This window comes from Eretmochelys imbricata, unplaced genomic scaffold (genome assembly GCF_965152235.1).
Source record: "Eretmochelys imbricata isolate rEreImb1 unplaced genomic scaffold, rEreImb1.hap1 Scaffold_29, whole genome shotgun sequence".
NCBI classification, from domain to species: Eukaryota; Metazoa; Chordata; order Testudines; family Cheloniidae; genus Eretmochelys; species Eretmochelys imbricata.
Window position 1 is genome coordinate 4190098 of NW_027554341.1, and position 22201 is coordinate 4212298.

Sequence of the window (22201 nt, forward strand, 5' to 3'; positions counted from 1 at the left end):
ATCAGGAGAGAATCCGAATGGCTTTTCGAGGAAGCGTGCATGAGACATCAATGGCTACATCTGATTCGTATTGAAGGTCTCTTTTTTAGCAATTTACACTACCCATCTCTACCAAGTGACCAGCAGAGTATCTAAAAGGTCTTTGGAGGATGATTCCATGAGGTCCTAATTAGATGCAGTGATCAGTAATAAAGGTTTGATTTTTTAGTCATTTTCATGAACCAATCTCTACAAACTCAGGAGGAGAGAATCTGGATTGCTGGAGTCTTTACCACTAGGTGCTTGTAAAGAATGATTTTCATACTTTGAGTAATTTGCACAAACCGATCTGTTCCAACGCACCAAGAGAGAATGCAATTGTTTTTCCGGTGGATGATTCCATGGGAAAGTCATCAGAAGACGGGTGAGGAATGAATTTTCTCTTTCCTACTAATTTTCACCAACCGATTTTATTCACAATCACCAGGAGTTAATTATCAAAGGATTTGGGAGGATGATTCCAAGTGTCATTAATTACTAACATTGATCAGGAAGAACTGTCCTATTTGGAGTAATTTTCATCAAATCATGAACTGATATCTACCAAATCCCAAGAAGCGAATCTGAAAGGCTTTTGGGGGATGATTCCATTTGTCACTGATTTATTCCATTGATCAGTTATAACTTTCTCATTTTTAGCAATTTTCACGATCAATCGCCACCAAATCCTGAAGAGATAAGAGACTTGTGTTTTGGTGGATGTTTCCATGAGGAATAGATCAGGATACCAGATTAGGCATGTCTTTCTCATCTGGAGTAATTTTCACGACCTGCTCTGTACCATAGGACGAGAAGTGACTCCTCGGGTCTTTCAGGAAGATTCCTTCTCAAATTTATCAGTCGCGCACATCCAAGAGGAATTTCTCATTTTGAGTATATTTCGGGAACTGATTTCTTCCAAGTCAACAGGAGCGAATTGGAATGTACTAAGGAGGCTCATTATGTGAGGAATGAATGACTACCACGAAGCCGTTCAGAATTGCTGATTTTTCGGACTTTTCGAGACTCGACCTATAACAAATCACCAGAAGCAAATCTGAAAGGATTTTGGAGGCTCATTCCAGATGGAGTTAAGGACTAGCAGTGATCAGTAATTACTGTTGAATTTTTGTAATTTTCATGACCCGATCTCTACCAAAGGATCAGGAGAGAATCCGAATGGCTTTTCGAGGAAGCGTGCATGAGACATCAATGGCTACATCTGATTTGTATTGAAGGTCTCATTTTTAGCAATTTACACTACCCATCTCTACCAAGTGACCAGCAGAGTATCTAAAAGGTCTTTGGAGGATGATTCCATGAGGTCCTAATTAGATGCAGTGATCAGTAATAAAGGTTTGATTTTTGAGTCATTTTCATGAACCAATCTCTACAAACTCAGGAGGAGAGAATCTGGATTGCTGGAGTCTTTACCACTAGGTGCTTGTAAAGAATGATTTTCGTCCTTTGAGTAATTTGCACAAACCGATCTGTTCCAACGCACCAAGAGAGAATGCAATTGTTTTTCCGGTGGATGATTCCATGGGAAAGTCATCAGAAGACGGGTGAGGAATGAATTTTCTCTTTCCTACTAATTTTCACCAACCGATTTTATTCACAATCACCAGGAGTTAATTATCAAAGGATTTGGGAGGATGATTCCAAGTGTAATTAATTACTAACATTGATCAGGAAGAACTGTCTCATTTGGAGTATTTTCATCAAATCATGAACTGATATCTACCAAATCCCAAGAAGTGAATCTGAAAGGCTTTTGGGGGATGATTCCATTTGTCACTGATTTATTCCATTGATCAGTTATAACTTTCTCATTTTTAGCAATTTTCACGATCAATCGCCACCAAATCCTGAAGAGATAAGAGACTTGTGTTTTGGTGGATGTTTCCATGAGGAATAGATCAGGATACCAGATTAGGCATGTCTTTCTCATCTGGAGTAATTTTCACGACCTGCTCTGTACCATAGGACGAGAAGTGGCTCCTCGGGTCTTTCAGGAAGATTTCTTCTCAAATTTATCTGTCGCGCACATCCAAGACGAATTTCTCATTTTGAGTATATTTCGGGAACTGATTTCTTCCAAGTCAACAGGAGCGAATTGGAATGTACTAAGGAGGCTCATTATGTGAGGAATGAGTGACTACCACGAAGCCGTTCAGAATTGCTGATTTTTCGGACTTTTCGAGACTCGACCTATAACAAATCACCAGAAGCAAATCTGAAAGGATTTTGGAGGCTCATTCCAGATGGAGTTAAGGACTAGCAGTGATCAGTAATTACTGTTGAATTTTTGTAATTTTCATGACCCGATCTCTACCAAAGGATCAGGAGAGAATCCGAATGGCTTTTCGAGGAAGCGTGCATGAGACATCAATGGCTACATCTGATTCGTATTGAAGGTCTCATTTTTAGCAATTTACACTACCCATCTCTACCAAGTGACCAGCAGAGTATCTAAAAGGTCTTTGGAGGATGATTCCATGAGGTCCTAATTAGATGCAGTGATCAGTAATAAAGGTTTGATTTTTTAGTCATTTTCATGAACCAATCTCTACAAACTCAGGAGGAGAGAATCTGGATTGCTGGAGTCTTTACCACTAGGTGCTTGTAAAGAATGATTTTCGTCCTTTGAGTAATTTGCACAAACCGATCTGTTCCAACGCACCAAGAGAGAATGCAATTGTTTTTCCGGTGGATGATGCCATGGGAAAGTCATCAGAAGACGGGTGAGGAATGAATTTTCTCTTTCCTACTAATTTTCACCAACCGATTTTATTCACAATCACCAGGAGTTAATTATCAAAGGATTTGGGAGGATGATTCCAAGTGTCATTAATTACTAACATTGATCAGGAAGAACTGTCCTATTTGGAGTAATTTTCATCAAATCATGAACTGATATCTACCAAATCCCAAGAAGCGAATCTGAAAGGCTTTTGGGGGATGATTCCATTTGTCACTGATTTATTCCATTGATCAGTTATAACTTTCTCATTTTTAGCAATTTTCACGATCAATCGCCACCAAATCCTGAAGAGATAAGAGACTTGTGTTTTGGTGGATGTTTCCATGAGGAATAGATCAGAATACCAGATTAGGCATGTCTTTCTCATCTGGAGTAATTTTCACGACCTGCTCTGTACCATAGGACGAGAAGTGACTCCTCGGTTCTTTCAGGAAGATTCCTTCTCAAATTTATCAGTCGCGCACATCCAAGACGAATTTCTCATTTTGAGTATATTTCGGGAACTGATTTCTTCCAAGTCAACAGGAGCGAATTGGAATGTACTAAGGAGGCTCATTATGTGAGGAATGAATGACTACCACGAAGCCGTTCAGAATTGCTGATTTTTCGGACTTTTCGAGACTCGACCTATAACAAATCACCAGAAGCAAATCTGAAAGGATTTTGGAGGCTCATTCCAGATGGAGTTAAGGACTAGCAGTGATCAGTACTTACTGTTGAATTTTTGTAATTTTCATGACCCGATCTCTACCAAAGGATCAGGAGAGAATCCGAATGGCTTTTCGAGGAAGCGTGCATGAGACATCAATGGCTACATCTGATTCGTATTGAAGGTCTCATTTTTAGCAATTTACACTACCCATCTCTACCAAGTGACCAGCAGAGTATCTAAAAGGTCTTTGGAGGATGATTCCATGAGGTCCTAATTAGATGCAGTGATCAGTAATAAAGGTTTGATTTTTTAGTCATTTTCATGAACCAATCTCTACAAACTCAGGAGGAGAGAATCTGGATTGCTGGAGTCTTTACCACTAGGTGCTTGTAAAGAATGATTTTCGTCCTTTGAGTAATTTGCACAAACCGATCTGTTCCAACGCACCAAGAGAGAATGCAATTGGTTTTCCGGTGGATGATTCCATGGGAAAGTCATCAGAAGACGGGTGAGGAATGAATTTTCTCTTTCCTACTAATTTTCACCAACCGATTTTATTCACAATCACCAGGAGTTAATTATCAAAGGATTTGGGAGGATGATTCCAAGTGTAATTAATTACTAACATTGATCAGGAAGAACTGTCTCATTTGGAGTAATTTTCATCAAATCATGAACTGATATCTACCAAATCCCAAGAAGCGAATCTGAAAGGCTTTTGGGGGATGATTCCATTTGTCACTGATTTATTCCATTGATCAGTTATAACTTTCTCATTTTTAGCAATTTTCACGATCAATCGCCACCAAATCCTGAAGACATAAGAGACTTGTGTTTTGGTGGATGTTTCCATGAGGAATAGATCAGGATACCAGATTAGGCATGTCTTTCTCATCTGGAGTAATTTTCAAGACCTGCTCTGTACCATAGGACGAGAAGTGACTCCTCGGGTCTTTCAGGAAGATTCCTCCTCAAATTTATCAGTCGCGCACATCCAAGACGAATTTCTCATTTTGAGTATATTTCGGGAACTGATTTCTTCCAAGTCAACAGGAGCGAATTGGAATGTACTAAGGAGGCTCATTATGTGAGGAATGAATGACTACCACGAAGCCGTTCAGAATTGCTGATTTTTCGGACTTTTCGAGACTCGACCTATAACAAATCACCAGAAGCAAATCTGAAAGGATTTTGGAGGCTCATTCCAGATGGAGTTAAGGACTAGCAGTGATCAGTAATTACTGTTGAATTTTTGTAATTTTCATGACCCGATCTCTACCAAAGGATCAGGAGAGAATCCGAATGGCTTTTCGAGGAAGCGTGCATGAGACATCAATGGCTACATCTGATTCGTATTGAAGGTCTCTTTTTTAGCAATTTACACTACCCATCTCTACCAAGTGACCAGCAGAGTATCTAAAAGGTCTTTGGAGGATGATTCCATGAGGTCCTAATTAGATGCAGTGATCAGTAATAAAGGTTTGATTTTTTAGTCATTTTCATGAACCAATCTCTACAAACTCAGGAGGAGAGAATCTGGATTGCTGGAGTCTTTACCACTAGGTGCTTGTAAAGAATGATTTTCATACTTTGAGTAATTTGCACAAACCGATCTGTTCCAACGCACCAAGAGAGAATGCAATTGTTTTTCCGGTGGATGATTCCATGGGAAAGTCATCAGAAGACGGGTGAGGAATGAATTTTCTCTTTCCTACTAATTTTCACCAACCGATTTTATTCACAATCACCAGGAGTTAATTATCAAAGGATTTGGGAGGATGATTCCAAGTGTCATTAATTACTAACATTGATCAGGAAGAACTGTCCTATTTGGAGTAATTTTCATCAAATCATGAACTGATATCTACCAAATCCCAAGAAGCGAATCTGAAAGGCTTTTGGGGGATGATTCCATTTGTCACTGATTTATTCCATTGATCAGTTATAACTTTCTCATTTTTAGCAATTTTCACGATCAATCGCCACCAAATCCTGAAGAGATAAGAGACTTGTGTTTTGGTGGATGTTTCCATGAGGAATAGATCAGGATACCAGATTAGGCATGTCTTTCTCATCTGGAGTAATTTTCACGACCTGCTCTGTACCATAGGACGAGAAGTGACTCCTCGGGTCTTTCAGGAAGATTCCTTCTCAAATTTATCAGTCGCGCACATCCAAGAGGAATTTCTCATTTTGAGTATATTTCGGGAACTGATTTCTTCCAAGTCAACAGGAGCGAATTGGAATGTACTAAGGAGGCTCATTATGTGAGGAATGAATGACTACCACGAAGCCGTTCAGAATTGCTGATTTTTCGGACTTTTCGAGACTCGACCTATAACAAATCACCAGAAGCAAATCTGAAAGGATTTTGGAGGCTCATTCCAGATGGAGTTAAGGACTAGCAGTGATCAGTAATTACTGTTGAATTTTTGTAATTTTCATGACCCGATCTCTACCAAAGGATCAGGAGAGAATCCGAATGGCTTTTCGAGGAAGCGTGCATGAGACATCAATGGCTACATCTGATTTGTATTGAAGGTCTCATTTTTAGCAATTTACACTACCCATCTCTACCAAGTGACCAGCAGAGTATCTAAAAGGTCTTTGGAGGATGATTCCATGAGGTCCTAATTAGATGCAGTGATCAGTAATAAAGGTTTGATTTTTGAGTCATTTTCATGAACCAATCTCTACAAACTCAGGAGGAGAGAATCTGGATTGCTGGAGTCTTTACCACTAGGTGCTTGTAAAGAATGATTTTCGTCCTTTGAGTAATTTGCACAAACCGATCTGTTCCAACGCACCAAGAGAGAATGCAATTGTTTTTCCGGTGGATGATTCCATGGGAAAGTCATCAGAAGACGGGTGAGGAATGAATTTTCTCTTTCCTACTAATTTTCACCAACCGATTTTATTCACAATCACCAGGAGTTAATTATCAAAGGATTTGGGAGGATGATTCCAAGTGTAATTAATTACTAACATTGATCAGGAAGAACTGTCTCATTTGGAGTATTTTCATCAAATCATGAACTGATATCTACCAAATCCCAAGAAGTGAATCTGAAAGGCTTTTGGGGGATGATTCCATTTGTCACTGATTTATTCCATTGATCAGTTATAACTTTCTCATTTTTAGCAATTTTCACGATCAATCGCCACCAAATCCTGAAGAGATAAGAGACTTGTGTTTTGGTGGATGTTTCCATGAGGAATAGATCAGGATACCAGATTAGGCATGTCTTTCTCATCTGGAGTAATTTTCACGACCTGCTCTGTACCATAGGACGAGAAGTGGCTCCTCGGGTCTTTCAGGAAGATTTCTTCTCAAATTTATCTGTCGCGCACATCCAAGACGAATTTCTCATTTTGAGTATATTTCGGGAACTGATTTCTTCCAAGTCAACAGGAGCGAATTGGAATGTACTAAGGAGGCTCATTATGTGAGGAATGAGTGACTACCACGAAGCCGTTCAGAATTGCTGATTTTTCGGACTTTTCGAGACTCGACCTATAACAAATCACCAGAAGCAAATCTGAAAGGATTTTGGAGGCTCATTCCAGATGGAGTTAAGGACTAGCAGTGATCAGTAATTACTGTTGAATTTTTGTAATTTTCATGACCCGATCTCTACCAAAGGATCAGGAGAGAATCCGAATGGCTTTTCGAGGAAGCGTGCATGAGACATCAATGGCTACATCTGATTCGTATTGAAGGTCTCATTTTTAGCAATTTACACTACCCATCTCTACCAAGTGACCAGCAGAGTATCTAAAAGGTCTTTGGAGGATGATTCCATGAGGTCCTAATTAGATGCAGTGATCAGTAATAAAGGTTTGATTTTTTAGTCATTTTCATGAACCAATCTCTACAAACTCAGGAGGAGAGAATCTGGATTGCTGGAGTCTTTACCACTAGGTGCTTGTAAAGAATGATTTTCGTCCTTTGAGTAATTTGCACAAACCGATCTGTTCCAACGCACCAAGAGAGAATGCAATTGTTTTTCCGGTGGATGATGCCATGGGAAAGTCATCAGAAGACGGGTGAGGAATGAATTTTCTCTTTCCTACTAATTTTCACCAACCGATTTTATTCACAATCACCAGGAGTTAATTATCAAAGGATTTGGGAGGATGATTCCAAGTGTCATTAATTACTAACATTGATCAGGAAGAACTGTCCTATTTGGAGTAATTTTCATCAAATCATGAACTGATATCTACCAAATCCCAAGAAGCGAATCTGAAAGGCTTTTGGGGGATGATTCCATTTGTCACTGATTTATTCCATTGATCAGTTATAACTTTCTCATTTTTAGCAATTTTCACGATCAATCGCCACCAAATCCTGAAGAGATAAGAGACTTGTGTTTTGGTGGATGTTTCCATGAGGAATAGATCAGAATACCAGATTAGGCATGTCTTTCTCATCTGGAGTAATTTTCACGACCTGCTCTGTACCATAGGACGAGAAGTGACTCCTCGGTTCTTTCAGGAAGATTCCTTCTCAAATTTATCAGTCGCGCACATCCAAGACGAATTTCTCATTTTGAGTATATTTCGGGAACTGATTTCTTCCAAGTCAACAGGAGCGAATTGGAATGTACTAAGGAGGCTCATTATGTGAGGAATGAATGACTACCACGAAGCCGTTCAGAATTGCTGATTTTTCGGACTTTTCGAGACTCGACCTATAACAAATCACCAGAAGCAAATCTGAAAGGATTTTGGAGGCTCATTCCAGATGGAGTTAAGGACTAGCAGTGATCAGTACTTACTGTTGAATTTTTGTAATTTTCATGACCCGATCTCTACCAAAGGATCAGGAGAGAATCCGAATGGCTTTTCGAGGAAGCGTGCATGAGACATCAATGGCTACATCTGATTCGTATTGAAGGTCTCATTTTTAGCAATTTACACTACCCATCTCTACCAAGTGACCAGCAGAGTATCTAAAAGGTCTTTGGAGGATGATTCCATGAGGTCCTAATTAGATGCAGTGATCAGTAATAAAGGTTTGATTTTTTAGTCATTTTCATGAACCAATCTCTACAAACTCAGGAGGAGAGAATCTGGATTGCTGGAGTCTTTACCACTAGGTGCTTGTAAAGAATGATTTTCGTCCTTTGAGTAATTTGCACAAACCGATCTGTTCCAACGCACCAAGAGAGAATGCAATTGGTTTTCCGGTGGATGATTCCATGGGAAAGTCATCAGAAGACGGGTGAGGAATGAATTTTCTCTTTCCTACTAATTTTCACCAACCGATTTTATTCACAATCACCAGGAGTTAATTATCAAAGGATTTGGGAGGATGATTCCAAGTGTAATTAATTACTAACATTGATCAGGAAGAACTGTCTCATTTGGAGTAATTTTCATCAAATCATGAACTGATATCTACCAAATCCCAAGAAGCGAATCTGAAAGGCTTTTGGGGGATGATTCCATTTGTCACTGATTTATTCCATTGATCAGTTATAACTTTCTCATTTTTAGCAATTTTCACGATCAATCGCCACCAAATCCTGAAGACATAAGAGACTTGTGTTTTGGTGGATGTTTCCATGAGGAATAGATCAGGATACCAGATTAGGCATGTCTTTCTCATCTGGAGTAATTTTCAAGACCTGCTCTGTACCATAGGACGAGAAGTGACTCCTCGGGTCTTTCAGGAAGATTCCTCCTCAAATTTATCAGTCGCGCACATCCAAGACGAATTTCTCATTTTGAGTATATTTCGGGAAATGATTTCTTCCAAGTCAACAGGAGCGAATTGGAATGTACTAAGGAGGCTCATTATGTGAGGAATGAATGACTACCACGAAGCCGTTCAGAATTGCTGATTTTTCGGACTTTTCGAGACTCGACCTATAACAAATCACCAGAAGCAAATCTGAAAGGATTTTGGAGGCTCATTCCAGATGGAGTTAAGGACTAGCAGTGATCAGTAATTACTGTTGAATTTTTGTAATTTTCATGACCCGATCTCTACCAAAGGATCAGGAGAGAATCCGAATGGCTTTTCGAGGAAGCGTGCATGAGACATCAATGGCTACATCTGATTCGTATTGAAGGTCTCTTTTTTAGCAATTTACACTACCCATCTCTACCAAGTGACCAGCAGAGTATCTAAAAGGTCTTTGGAGGATGATTCCATGAGGTCCTAATTAGATGCAGTGATCAGTAATAAAGGTTTGATTTTTCAGTCATTTTCATGAACCAATCTCTACAAACTCAGGAGGAGAGAATCTGGATTGCTGGAGTCTTTACCACTAGGTGCTTGTAAAGAATGATTTTCGTACTTTGAGTAATTTGCACAAACCGATCTGTTCCAACGCACCAAGAGAGAATGCAATTGTTTTTCCGGTGGATGATTCCATGGGAAAGTCATCAGAAGACGGGTGAGGAATGAATTTTCTCTTTCCTACTAATTTTCACCAACCGATTTTATTCACAATCACCAGGAGTTAATTATCAAAGGATTTGGGAGGATGATTCCAAGTGTCATTAATTACTAACATTGATCAGGAAGAACTGTCCTATTTGGAGTAATTTTCATCAAATCATGAACTGATATCTACCAAATCCCAAGAAGCGAATCTGAAAGGCTTTTGGGGGATGATTCCATTTGTCACTGATTTATTCCATTGATCAGTTATAACTTTCTCATTTTTAGCAATTTTCACGATCAATCGCCACCAAATCCTGAAGAGATAAGAGACTTGTGTTTTGGTGGATGTTTCCATGAGGAATAGATCAGGATACCAGATTAGGCATGTCTTTCTCATCTGGAGTAATTTTCACGACCTGCTCTGTACCATAGGACGAGAAGTGACTCCTCGGGTCTTTCAGGAAGATTCCTTCTCAAATTTATCAGTCGCGCACATCCAAGACGAATTTCTCATTTTGAGTATATTTCGGGAACTGATTTCTTCCAAGTCAACAGGAGCGAATTGGAATGTACTAAGGAGGCTCATTATGTGAGGAATGAATGACTACCACGAAGCCGTTCAGAATTGCTGATTTTTCGGACTTTTCGAGACTCGACCTATAACAAATCACCAGAAGCAAATCTGAAAGGATTTTGGAGGCTCATTCCAGATGGAGTTAAGGACTAGCAGTGATCAGTAATTACTGTTGAATTTTTGTAATTTTCATGACCCGATCTCTACCAAAGGATCAGGAGAGAATCCGAATGGCTTTTCGAGGAAGCGTGCATGAGACATCAATGGCTACATCTGATTTGTATTGAAGGTCTCATTTTTAGCAATTTACACTACCCATCTCTACCAAGTGACCAGCAGAGTATCTAAAAGGTCTTTGGAGGATGATTCCATGAGGTCCTAATTAGATGCAGTGATCAGTAATAAAGGTTTGATTTTTTAGTCATTTTCATGAACCAATCTCTACAAACTCAGGAGGAGAGAATCTGGATTGCTGGAGTCTTTACCACTAGGTGCTTGTAAAGAATGATTTTCGTACTTTGAGTAATTTGCACAAACCGATCTGTTCCAACGCACCAAGAGAGAATGCAATTGTTTTTCCGGTGGATGATTCCATGGGAAAGTCATCAGAAGACGGGTGAGGAATGAATTTTCTCTTTCCTACTAATTTTCACCAACCGATTTTATTCACAATCACCAGGAGTTAATTATCAAAGGATTTGGGAGGATGATTCCAAGTGTAATTAATTACTAACATTGATCAGGAAGAACTGTCCTATTTGGAGTAATTTTCATCAAATCATGAACTGATATCTACCAAATCCCAAGAAGCGAATCTGAAAGGCTTTTGGGGGATGATTCCATTTGTCACTGATTTATTCCATTGATCAGTTATAACTTTCTCATTTTTAGCAATTTTCACGATCAATCGCCACCAAATCCTGAAGAGATAAGAGACTTGTGTTTTGGTGGATGTTTCCATGAGGAATAGATCAGGATACCAGATTAGGCATGTCTTTCTCATCTGGAGTAATTTTCACGACCTGCTCTGTACCATAGGACGAGAAGTGACTCCTCGGGTCTTTCAGGAAGATTCCTTCTCAAATTTATCAGTCGCGCACATCCAAGACGAATTTCTCATTTTGAGTATATTTCGGGAACTGATTTCTTCCAAGTGAACAGGAGCGAATTGGAATGTACTAAGGAGGCTCATTATGTGAGGAATGAATGACTACCACGAAGCCGTTCAGAATTGCTGATTTTTCGGACTTTTCGAGACTCGACCTATAACAAATCACCAGAAGCAAATCTGAAAGGATTTTGGAGGCTCATTCCAGATGGAGTTAAGGACTAGCAGTGATCAGTAATTACTGTTGAATTTTTGTAATTTTCATGACCCGATCTCTACCAAAGGATCAGGAGAGAATCCGAATGGCTTTTCGAGGAAGCGTGCATGAGACATCAATGGCTACATCTGATTCGTATTGAAGGTCTCATTTTTAGCAATTTACACTACCCATCTCTACCAAGTGAGCAGCAGAGTATCTAAAAGGTCTTTGGAGGATGATTCCATGAGGTCCTAATTAGATGCAGTGATCAGTAATAAAGGTTTGATTTTTTAGTCATTTTCATGAACCAATCTCTACAAACTCAGGAGGAGAGAATCTGGATTGCTGGAGTCTTTACCACTAGGTGCTTGTAAAGAATGATTTTCGTCCTTTGAGTAATTTGCACAAACCGATCTGTTCCAACGCACCAAGAGAGAATGCAATTGTTTTTCCGGTGGATGATTCCATGGGAAAGTCATCAGAAGACGGGTGAGGAATGAATTTTCTCTTTCCTACTAATTTTCACCAACCGATTTTATTCACAATCACCAGGAGTTAATTATCAAAGGATTTGGGAGGATGATTCCAAGTGTAATTAATTACTAACATTGATCAGGAAGAACTGTCCTATTTGGAGTAATTTTCATCAAATCATGAACTGATATCTACCAAATCCCAAGAAGCGAATCTGAAAGGCTTTTGGGGGATGATTCCATTTGTCACTGATTTATTCCATTGATCAGTTATAACTTTCTCATTTTTAGCAATTTTCACGATCAATCGCCACCAAATCCTGAAGAGATAAGAGACTTGTGTTTTGGTGGATGTTTCCATGAGGAATAGATCAGGATACCAGATTAGGCATGTCTTTCTCATCTGGAGTAATTTTCACGACCTGCTCTGTACCATAGGACGAGAAGTGACTCCTCGGGTCTTTCAGGAAGATTCCTTCTCAAATTTATCAGTCGCGCACATCCAAGACGAATTTCTCATTTTGAGTATATTTCGGGAACTGATTTCTTCCAAGTGAACAGGAGCGAATTGGAATGTACTAAGGAGGCTCATTATGTGAGGAATGAATGACTACCACGAAGCCGTTCAGAATTGCTGATTTTTCGGACTTTTCGAGACTCGACCTATAACAAATCACCAGAAGCAAATCTGAAAGGATTTTGGAGGCTCATTCCAGATGGAGTTAAGGACTAGCAGTGATCAGTAATTACTGTTGAATTTTTGTAATTTTCATGACCCGATCTCTACCAAAGGATCAGGAGAGAATCCGAATGGCTTTTCGAGGAAGCGTGCATGAGACATCAATGGCTACATCTGATTCGTATTGAAGGTCTCATTTTTAGCAATTTACACTACCCATCTCTACCAAGTGAGCAGCAGAGTATCTAAAAGGTCTTTGGAGGATGATTCCATGAGGTCCTAATTAGATGCAGTGATCAGTAATAAAGGTTTGATTTTTTAGTCATTTTCATGAACCAATCTCTACAAACTCAGGAGGAGAGAATCTGGATTGCTGGAGTCTTTACCACTAGGTGCTTGTAAAGAATGATTTTCGTCCTTTGAGTAATTTGCACAAACCGATCTGTTCCAACGCACCAAGAGAGAATGCAATTGTTTTTCCGGTGGATGATTCCATGGGAAAGTCATCAGAAGACGGGTGAGGAATGAATTTTCTCTTTCCTACTAATTTTCACCAACCGATTTTATTCACAATCACCAGGAGTTAATTATCAAAGGATTTGGGAGGATGATTCCAAGTGTAATTAATTACTAACATTGATCAGGAAGAACTGTCCTATTTGGAGTAATTTTCATCAAATCATGAACTGATATCTACCAAATCCCAAGAAGCGAATCTGAAAGGCTTTTGGGGGATGATTCCATTTGTCACTGATTTATTCCATTGATCAGTTATAACTTTCTCATTTTTAGCAATTTTCACGATCAATCGCCACCAAATCCTGAAGAGATAAGAGACTTGTGTTTTGGTGGATGTTTCCATGAGGAATAGATCAGGATACCAGATTAGGCATGTCTTTCTCATCTGGAGTAATTTTCACGACCTGCTCTGTACCATAGGACGAGAAGTGACTCCTCGGGTCTTTCAGGAAGATTCCTTCTCCAATTTATCAGTCGCGCACATCCAAGACGAATTTCTCATTTTGAGTATATTTCGGGAACTGATTTCTTCCAAGTCAACAGGAGCGAATTGGAATGTACTAAGGAGGCTCATTATGTGAGGAATGAATGACTACCACGAAGCCGTTCAGAATTGCTGATTTTTCGGACTTTTCGAGACTCGACCTATAACAAATCACCAGAAGCAAATCTGAAAGGATTTTGGAGGCTCATTCCAGATGGAGTTAAGGACTAGCAGTGATCAGTAATTACTGTTGAATTTTTGTAATTTTCATGACCCGATCTCTACCAAAGGATCAGGAGAGAATCCGAATGGCTTTTCGAGGAAGCGTGCATGAGACATCAATGGCTACATCTGATTCGTATTGAAGGTCTCTTTTTTAGCAATTTACACTACCCATCTCTACCAAGTGACCAGCAGAGTATCTAAAAGGTCTTTGGAGGATGATTCCATGAGGTCCTAATTAGATGCAGTGATCAGTAATAAAGGTTTGATTTTTTAGTCATTTTCATGAACCAATCTCTACAAACTCAGGAGGAGAGAATCTGGATTGCTGGAGTCTTTACCACTAGGTGCTTGTAAAGAATGATTTTCGTACTTTGAGTAATTTGCACAAACCGATCTGTTCCAACGCACCAAGAGAGAATGCAATTGTTTTTCCGGTGGATGATTCCATGGGAAAGTCATCAGAAGACGGGTGAGGAATGAATTTTCTCTTTCCTACTAATTTTCACCAACCGATTTTATTCACAATCACCAGGAGTTAATTATCAAAGGATTTGGGAGGATGATTCCAAGTGTAATTAATTACTAACATTGATCAGGAAGAACTGTCCTATTTGGAGTAATTTTCATCAAATCATGAACTGATATCTACCAAATCCCAAGAAGCGAATCTGAAAGGCTTTTGGGGGATGATTCCATTTGTCACTGATTTATTCCATTGATCAGTTATAACTTTCTCATTTTTAGCAATTTTCACGATCAATCGCCACCAAATCCTGAAGAGATAAGAGACTTGTGTTTTGGTGGATGTTTCCATGAGGAATAGATCAGGATACCAGATTAGGCATGTCTTTCTCATCTGGAGTAATTTTCACGACCTGCTCTGTACCATAGGACGAGAAGTGACTCCTCGGGTCTTTCAGGAAGATTCCTTCTCAAATTTATCAGTCGCGCACATCCAAGACGAATTTCTCATATTGAGTATATTTCGGGAACTGATTTCTTCCAAGTCAACAGGAGCGAATTGGAATGTACTAAGGAGGCTCATTATGTGAGGAATGAATGACTACCACGAAGCCGTTCAGAATTGCTGATTTTTCGGACTTTTCGAGACTCGACCTATAACAAATCACCAGAAGCAAATCTGAAAGGATTTTGGAGGCTCATTCCAGATGGAGTTAAGGACTAGCAGTGATCAGTAATTACTGTTGAATTTTTGTAATTTTCATGACCCGATCTCTACCAAAGGATCAGGAGAGAATCCGAATGGCTTTTCGAGGAAGCGTGCATGAGACATCAATGGCTACATCTGATTCGTATTGAAGGTCTCATTTTTAGCAATTTACACTACCCATCTCTACCAAGTGAGCAGCAGAGTATCTAAAAGGTCTTTGGAGGATGATTCCATGAGGTCCTAATTAGATGCAGTGATCAGTAATAAAGGTTTGATTTTTTAGTCATTTTCATGAACCAATCTCTACAAACTCAGGAAGAGAGAATCTGGATTGCTGGAGTCTTTACCACTAGGTGCTTGTAAAGAATGATTTTCGTCCTTTGAGTAATTTGCACAAACCGATCTGTTCCAACGCACCAAGAGAGAATGCAATTGTTTTTCCGGTGGATGATTCCATGGGAAAGTCATCAGAAGACGGGTGAGGAATGAATTTTCTCTTTCCTACTAATTTTCACCAACCGATTTTATTCACAATCACCAGGAGTTAATTATCAAAGGATTTGGGAGGATGATTCCAAGTGTAATTAATTACTAACATTGATCAGGAAGAACTGTCTCATTTGGAGTATTTTCATCAAATCATGAACTGATATCTACCAAATCCCAAGAAGTGAATCTGAAAGGCTTTTGGGGGATGATTCCATTTGTCACTGATTTATTCCATTGATCAGTTATAACTTTCTCATTTTTAGCAATTTTCACGATCAATCGCCACCAAATCCTGAAGAGATAAGAGACTTGTGTTTTGGTGGATGTTTCCATGAGGAATAGATCAGGATACCAGATTAGGCATGTCTTTCTCATCTGGAGTAATTTTCACGACCTGCTCTGTACCATAGGACGAGAAGTGGCTCCTCGGGTCTTTCAGGAAGATTTCTTCTCAAATTTATCTGTCGCGCACATCCAAGACGAATTTCTCATTTTGAGTATATTTCGGGAACTGATTTCTTCCAAGTCAACAGGAGCGAATTGGAATGTACTAAGGAGGCTCATTATGTGAGGAATGAGTGACTACCACGAAGCCGTTCAGAATTGCTGATTTTTCGGACTTTTCGAGACTCGACCTATAACAAATCACCAGAAGCAAATCTGAAAGGATTTTGGAGGCTCATTCCAGATGGAGTTAAGGACTAGCAGTGATCAGTAATTACTGTTGAATTTTTGTAATTTTCATGACCCGATCTCTACCAAAGGATCAGGAGAGAATCCGAATGGCTTTTCGAGGAAGCGTGCATGAGACATCAATGGCTACATCTGATTCGTATTGAAGGTCTCATTTTTAGCAATTTACACTACCCATCTCTACCAAGTGAACAGCAGAGTATCTAAAAGGTCTTTGGAGGATGATTCCATGAGGTCCTAATTAGATGCAGTGATCAGTAATAAAGGTTTGATTTTTTAGTCATTTTCATGAACCAATCTCTACAAACTCAGGAGGAGAGAATCTGGATTGCTGGAGTCTTTACCACTAGGTGCTTGTAAAGAATGATTTTCGTCCTTTGAGTAATTTGCACAAACCGATCTGTTCCAACGCACCAAGAGAGAATGCAATTGTTTTTCCGGTGGATGATGCCATGGGAAAGTCATCAGAAGACGGGTGAGGAATGAATTTTCTCTTTCCTACTAATTTTCACCAACCGATTTTATTCACAATCACCAGGAGTTAATTATCAAAGGATTTGGGAGGATGATTCCAAGTGTAATTAATTACTAACATTGATCAGGAAGAACTGTCTCATTTGGAGTAATTTTCATCAAATCATGAACTGATATCTACCAAATCCCAAGAAGCGAATCTGAAAGGCTTTTGGGGGATGATTCCATTTGTCACTGTTTTATTCCATTGATCAGTTATAACTTTCTCATTTTTAGCAATTTTCACGATCAATCGCCACCAAATCCTGAAGACATAAGAGACTTGTGTTTTGGTGGATGTTTCCATGAGGAATAGATCAGGATACCAGATTAGGCATGTCTTTCTCATCTGGAGTAATTTTCACGACCTGCTCTGTACCATAGGACGAGAAGTGACTCCTCGGGTCTTTCAGGAAGATTCCTTCTCCAATTTATCAGTCGCGCACATCCAAGACGAATTTCTCATTTTGAGTATATTTCGGGAACTGATTTCTTCCAAGTCAACAGGAGCGAATTGGAATGTACTAAGGAGGCTCATTATGTGAGGAATGAATGACTACCACGAAGCCGTTCAGAATTGCTGATTTTTCGGACTTTTCGAGACTCGACCTATAACAAATCACCAGAAGCAAATCTGAAAGGATTTTGGAGGCTCATTCCAGATGGAGTTAAGGACTAGCAGTGATCAGTAATTACTGTTGAATTTTTGTAATTTTCATGACCCGATCTCTACCAAAGGATCAGGAGAGAATCCGAATGGCTTTTCGAGGAAGCGTGCATGAGACATCAATGGCTACATCTGATTCGTATTGAAGGTCTCATTTTTAGCAATTTACACTACCCATCTCTACCAAGTGACCAGCAGAGTATCTAAAAGGTCTTTGGAGGATGATTCCATGAGGTCCTAATTAGATGCAGTGATCAGTAATAAAGGTTTGATTTTTTAGTCATTTTCATGAACCAATCTCTACAAACTCAGGAGGAGAGAATCTGGATTGCTGGAGTCTTTACCACTAGGTGCTTGTAAAGAATGATTTTCGTACTTGAGTAATTTGCACAAACCGATCTGTTCCAACGCACCAAGAGAGAATGCAATTGTTTTTCCGGTGGATGATTCCATGGGAAAGTCATCAGAAGACGGGTGAGGAATGAATTTTCTCTTTCCTACTAATTTTCACCAACCGATTTTATTCACAATCACCAGGAGTTAATTATCAAAGGATTTGGGAGGATGATTCCAAGTGTCATTAATTACTAACATTGATCAGGAAGAACTGTCTCATTTGGAGTAATTTTCATCAAATCATGAACTGATATCTACCAAATCCCAAGAAGCGAATCTGAAAGGCTTTTGGGGGATGATTCCATTTGTCACTGATTTATTCCATTGATCAGTTATAACTTTCTCATTTTTAGCAATTTTCACGATCAATCGCCACCAAATCCTGAAGAGATAAGAGACTTGTGTTTTGGTGGATGTTTCCATGAGGAATAGATCAGGATACCAGATTAGGCATGTCTTTCTCATCTGGAGTAATTTTCACGACCTGCTCTGTACCATAGGACGAGAAGTGGCTCCTCGGGTCTTTCAGGAAGATTTCTTCTCAAATTTATCTGTCGCGCACATCCAAGACGAATTTCTCATTTTGAGTATATTTCGGGAACTGATTTCTTCCAAGTCAACAGGAGCGAATTGGAATGTACTAAGGAGGCTCATTATGTGAGGAATGAGTGACTACCACGAAGCCGTTCAGAATTGCTGATTTTTCGGACTTTTCGAGACTCGACCTATAACAAATCACCAGAAGCAAATCTGAAAGGATTTTGGAGGCTCATTCCAGATGGAGTTAAGGACTAGCAGTGATCAGTAATTACTGTTGAATTTTTGTAATTTTCATGACCCGATCTCTACCAAAGGATCAGGAGAGAATCCGAATGGCTTTTCGAGGAAGCGTGCATGAGACATCAATGGCTACATCTGATTCGTATTGAAGGTCTCATTTTTAGCAATTTACACTACCCATCTCTACCAAGTGAACAGCAGAGTATCTAAAAGGTCTTTGGAGGATGATTCCATGAGGTCCTAATTAGATGCAGTGATCAGTAATAAAGGTTTGATTTTTTAGTCATTTTCATGAACCAATCTCTACAAACTCAGGAGGAGAGAATCTGGATTGCTGGAGTCTTTACCACTAGGTGCTTGTAAAGAATGATTTTCGTCCTTTGAGTTATTTGCACAAACCGATCTGTTCCAACGCACCAAGAGAGAATGCAATTGTTTTTCCGGTGGATGATGCCATGGGAAAGTCATCAGAAGACGGGTGAGGAATGAATTTTCTCTTTCCTACTAATTTTCACCAACCGATTTTATTCACAATCACCAGGAGTTAATTATCAAAGGATTTGGGAGGATGATTCCAAGTGTAATTAATTACTAACATTGATCAGGAAGAACTGTCTCATTTGGAGTAATTTTCATCAAATCATGAACTGATATCTACCAAATCCCAAGAAGCGAATCTGAAAGGCTTTTGGGGGATGATTCCATTTGTCACTGTTTTATTCCATTGATCAGTTATAACTTTCTCATTTTTAGCAATTTTCACGATCAATCGCCACCAAATCCTGAAGACATAAGAGACTTGTGTTTTGGTGGATGTTTCCATGAGGAATAGATCAGGATACCAGATTAGGCATGTCTTTCTCATCTGGAGTAATTTTCACGACCTGCTCTGTACCATAGGACGAGAAGTGACTCCTCGGGTCTTTCAGGAAGATTCCTTCTCCAATTTATCAGTCGCGCACATCCAAGACGAATTTCTCATTTTGAGTATATTTCGGGAACTGATTTCTTCCAAGTCAACAGGAGCGAATTGGAATGTACTAAGGAGGCTCATTATGTGAGGAATGAATGACTACCACGAAGCCGTTCAGAATTGCTGATTTTTCGGACTTTTCGAGACTCGACCTATAACAAATCACCAGAAGCAAATCTGAAAGGATTTTGGAGGCTCATTCCAGATGGAGTTAAGGACTAGCAGTGATCAGTAATTACTGTTGAATTTTTGTAATTTTCATGACCCGATCTCTACCAAAGGATCAGGAGAGAATCCGAATGGCTTTTCGAGGAAGCGTGCATGAGACATCAATGGCTACATCTGATTCGTATTGAAGGTCTCATTTTTAGCAATTTACACTACCCATCTCTACCAAGTGACCAGCAGAGTATCTAAAAGGTCTTTGGAGGATGATTCCATGAGGTCCTAATTAGATGCAGTGATCAGTAATAAAGGTTTGATTTTTTAGTCATTTTCATGAACCAATCTCTACAAACTCAGGAGGAGAGAATCTGGATTGCTGGAGTCTTTACCACTAGGTGCTTGTAAAGAATGATTTTCGTACTTGAGTAATTTGCACAAACCGATCTGTTCCAACGCACCAAGAGAGAATGCAATTGTTTTTCCGGTGGATGATTCCATGGGAAAGTCATCAGAAGACGGGTGAGGAATGAATTTTCTCTTTCCTACTAATTTTCACCAACCGATTTTATTCACAATCACCAGGAGTTAATTATCAAAGGATTTGGGAGGATGATTCCAAGTGTCATTAATTACTAACATTGATCAGGAAGAACTGTCTCATTTGGAGTAATTTTCATCAAATCATGAACTGATATCTACCAAATCCCAAGAAGCGAATCTGAAAGGCTTTTGGGGGATGATTCCATTTGTCACTGATTTATTCCATTGATCAGTTATAACTTTCTCATTTTTAGCAATTTTCACGATCAATCGCCACCAAATCCTGAAGAGATAAGAGACTTGTGTTTTGGTGGATGTTTCCATGAGGAATAGATCAGGATACCAGATTAGGCATGTCTTTCTCATCTGGAGTAATTTTCACGACCTGCTCTGTACCATAGGACGAGAAGTGACTCCTCGGGTCTTTCAGGAAGATTCCTTCTCCAATTTATCAGTCGTGCACATCCAAGACGAATTTCTCATTTTGAATATATTTCGGGAACTGATTTCTTCCAAGTCAACAGGAGCGAATTGGAATGTACTAAGGAGGCTCATTATGTGAGGAATGAATGACTACCACGAAGCCGTTCAGAATTGCTGATTTTTCGGACTTTTCGAGACTCGACCTATAACAAATCACCAGAAGCAAAACTGAAAGGATTTTGGAGGCTCATTCCAGATGGAGTTAAGGACTAGCAGTGATCAGTAATTACTGTTGAATTTTTGTAATTTTCATGACCCGATCTCTACCAAAGGATCAGGAGAGAATCCGAATGGCTTTTCGAGGAAGCGTGCATGAGACATCAATGGCTACATCTGATTCGTATTGAAGGTCTCATTTTTAGCAATTTACACTACCCATCTCTACCAAGTGACCAGCAGAGTATCTAAAAGGTCTTTGGAGGATGATTCCATGAGGTCCTAATTAGATGCAGTGATCAGTAATAAAGGTTTGATTTTTTAGTCATTTTCATGAACCAATCTCTACAAACTCAGGAGGAGAGAATCTGGATTGCTGGAGTCTTTACCACTAGGTGCTTGTAAAGAATGATTTTCGTCCTTTGAGTAATTTGCACAAACCGATCTGTTCCAACGCACCAAGAGAGAATGCAATTGTTTTTCCGGTGGATGATTCCATGGGAAAGTCATCAGAAGACGGGTGAGGAATGAATTTTCTCTTTCCTACTAATTTTCACCAACCGATTTTATTCACAATCACCAGGAGTTAATTATCAAAGGATTTGGGAGGATGATTCCAAGTGTAATTAATTACTAACATTGATCAGGAAGAACTGTCTCATTTGGAGTATTTTCATCAAATCATGAACTGATATCTACCAAATCCCAAGAAGTGAATCTGAAAGGCTTTTGGGGGATGATTCCATTTGTCACTGATTTATTCCATTGATCAGTTATAACTTTCTCATTTTTAGCAATTTTCACGATCAATCGCCACCAAATCCTGAAGAGATAAGAGACTTGTCTTTTGGTGGATGTTTCCATGAGGAATAGATCAGGATACCAGATTAGGCATGTCTTTCTCATCTGGAGTAATTTTCACGACCTGCTCTGTACCATAGGACGAGAAGTGGCTCCTCGGGTCTTTCAGGAAGATTCCTTCTCAAATTTATCTGTCGCGCACATCCAAGACGAATTTCTCATTTTGAGTATATTTCGGGAACTGATTTCTTCCAAGTCAACAGGAGCGAATTGGAATGTACT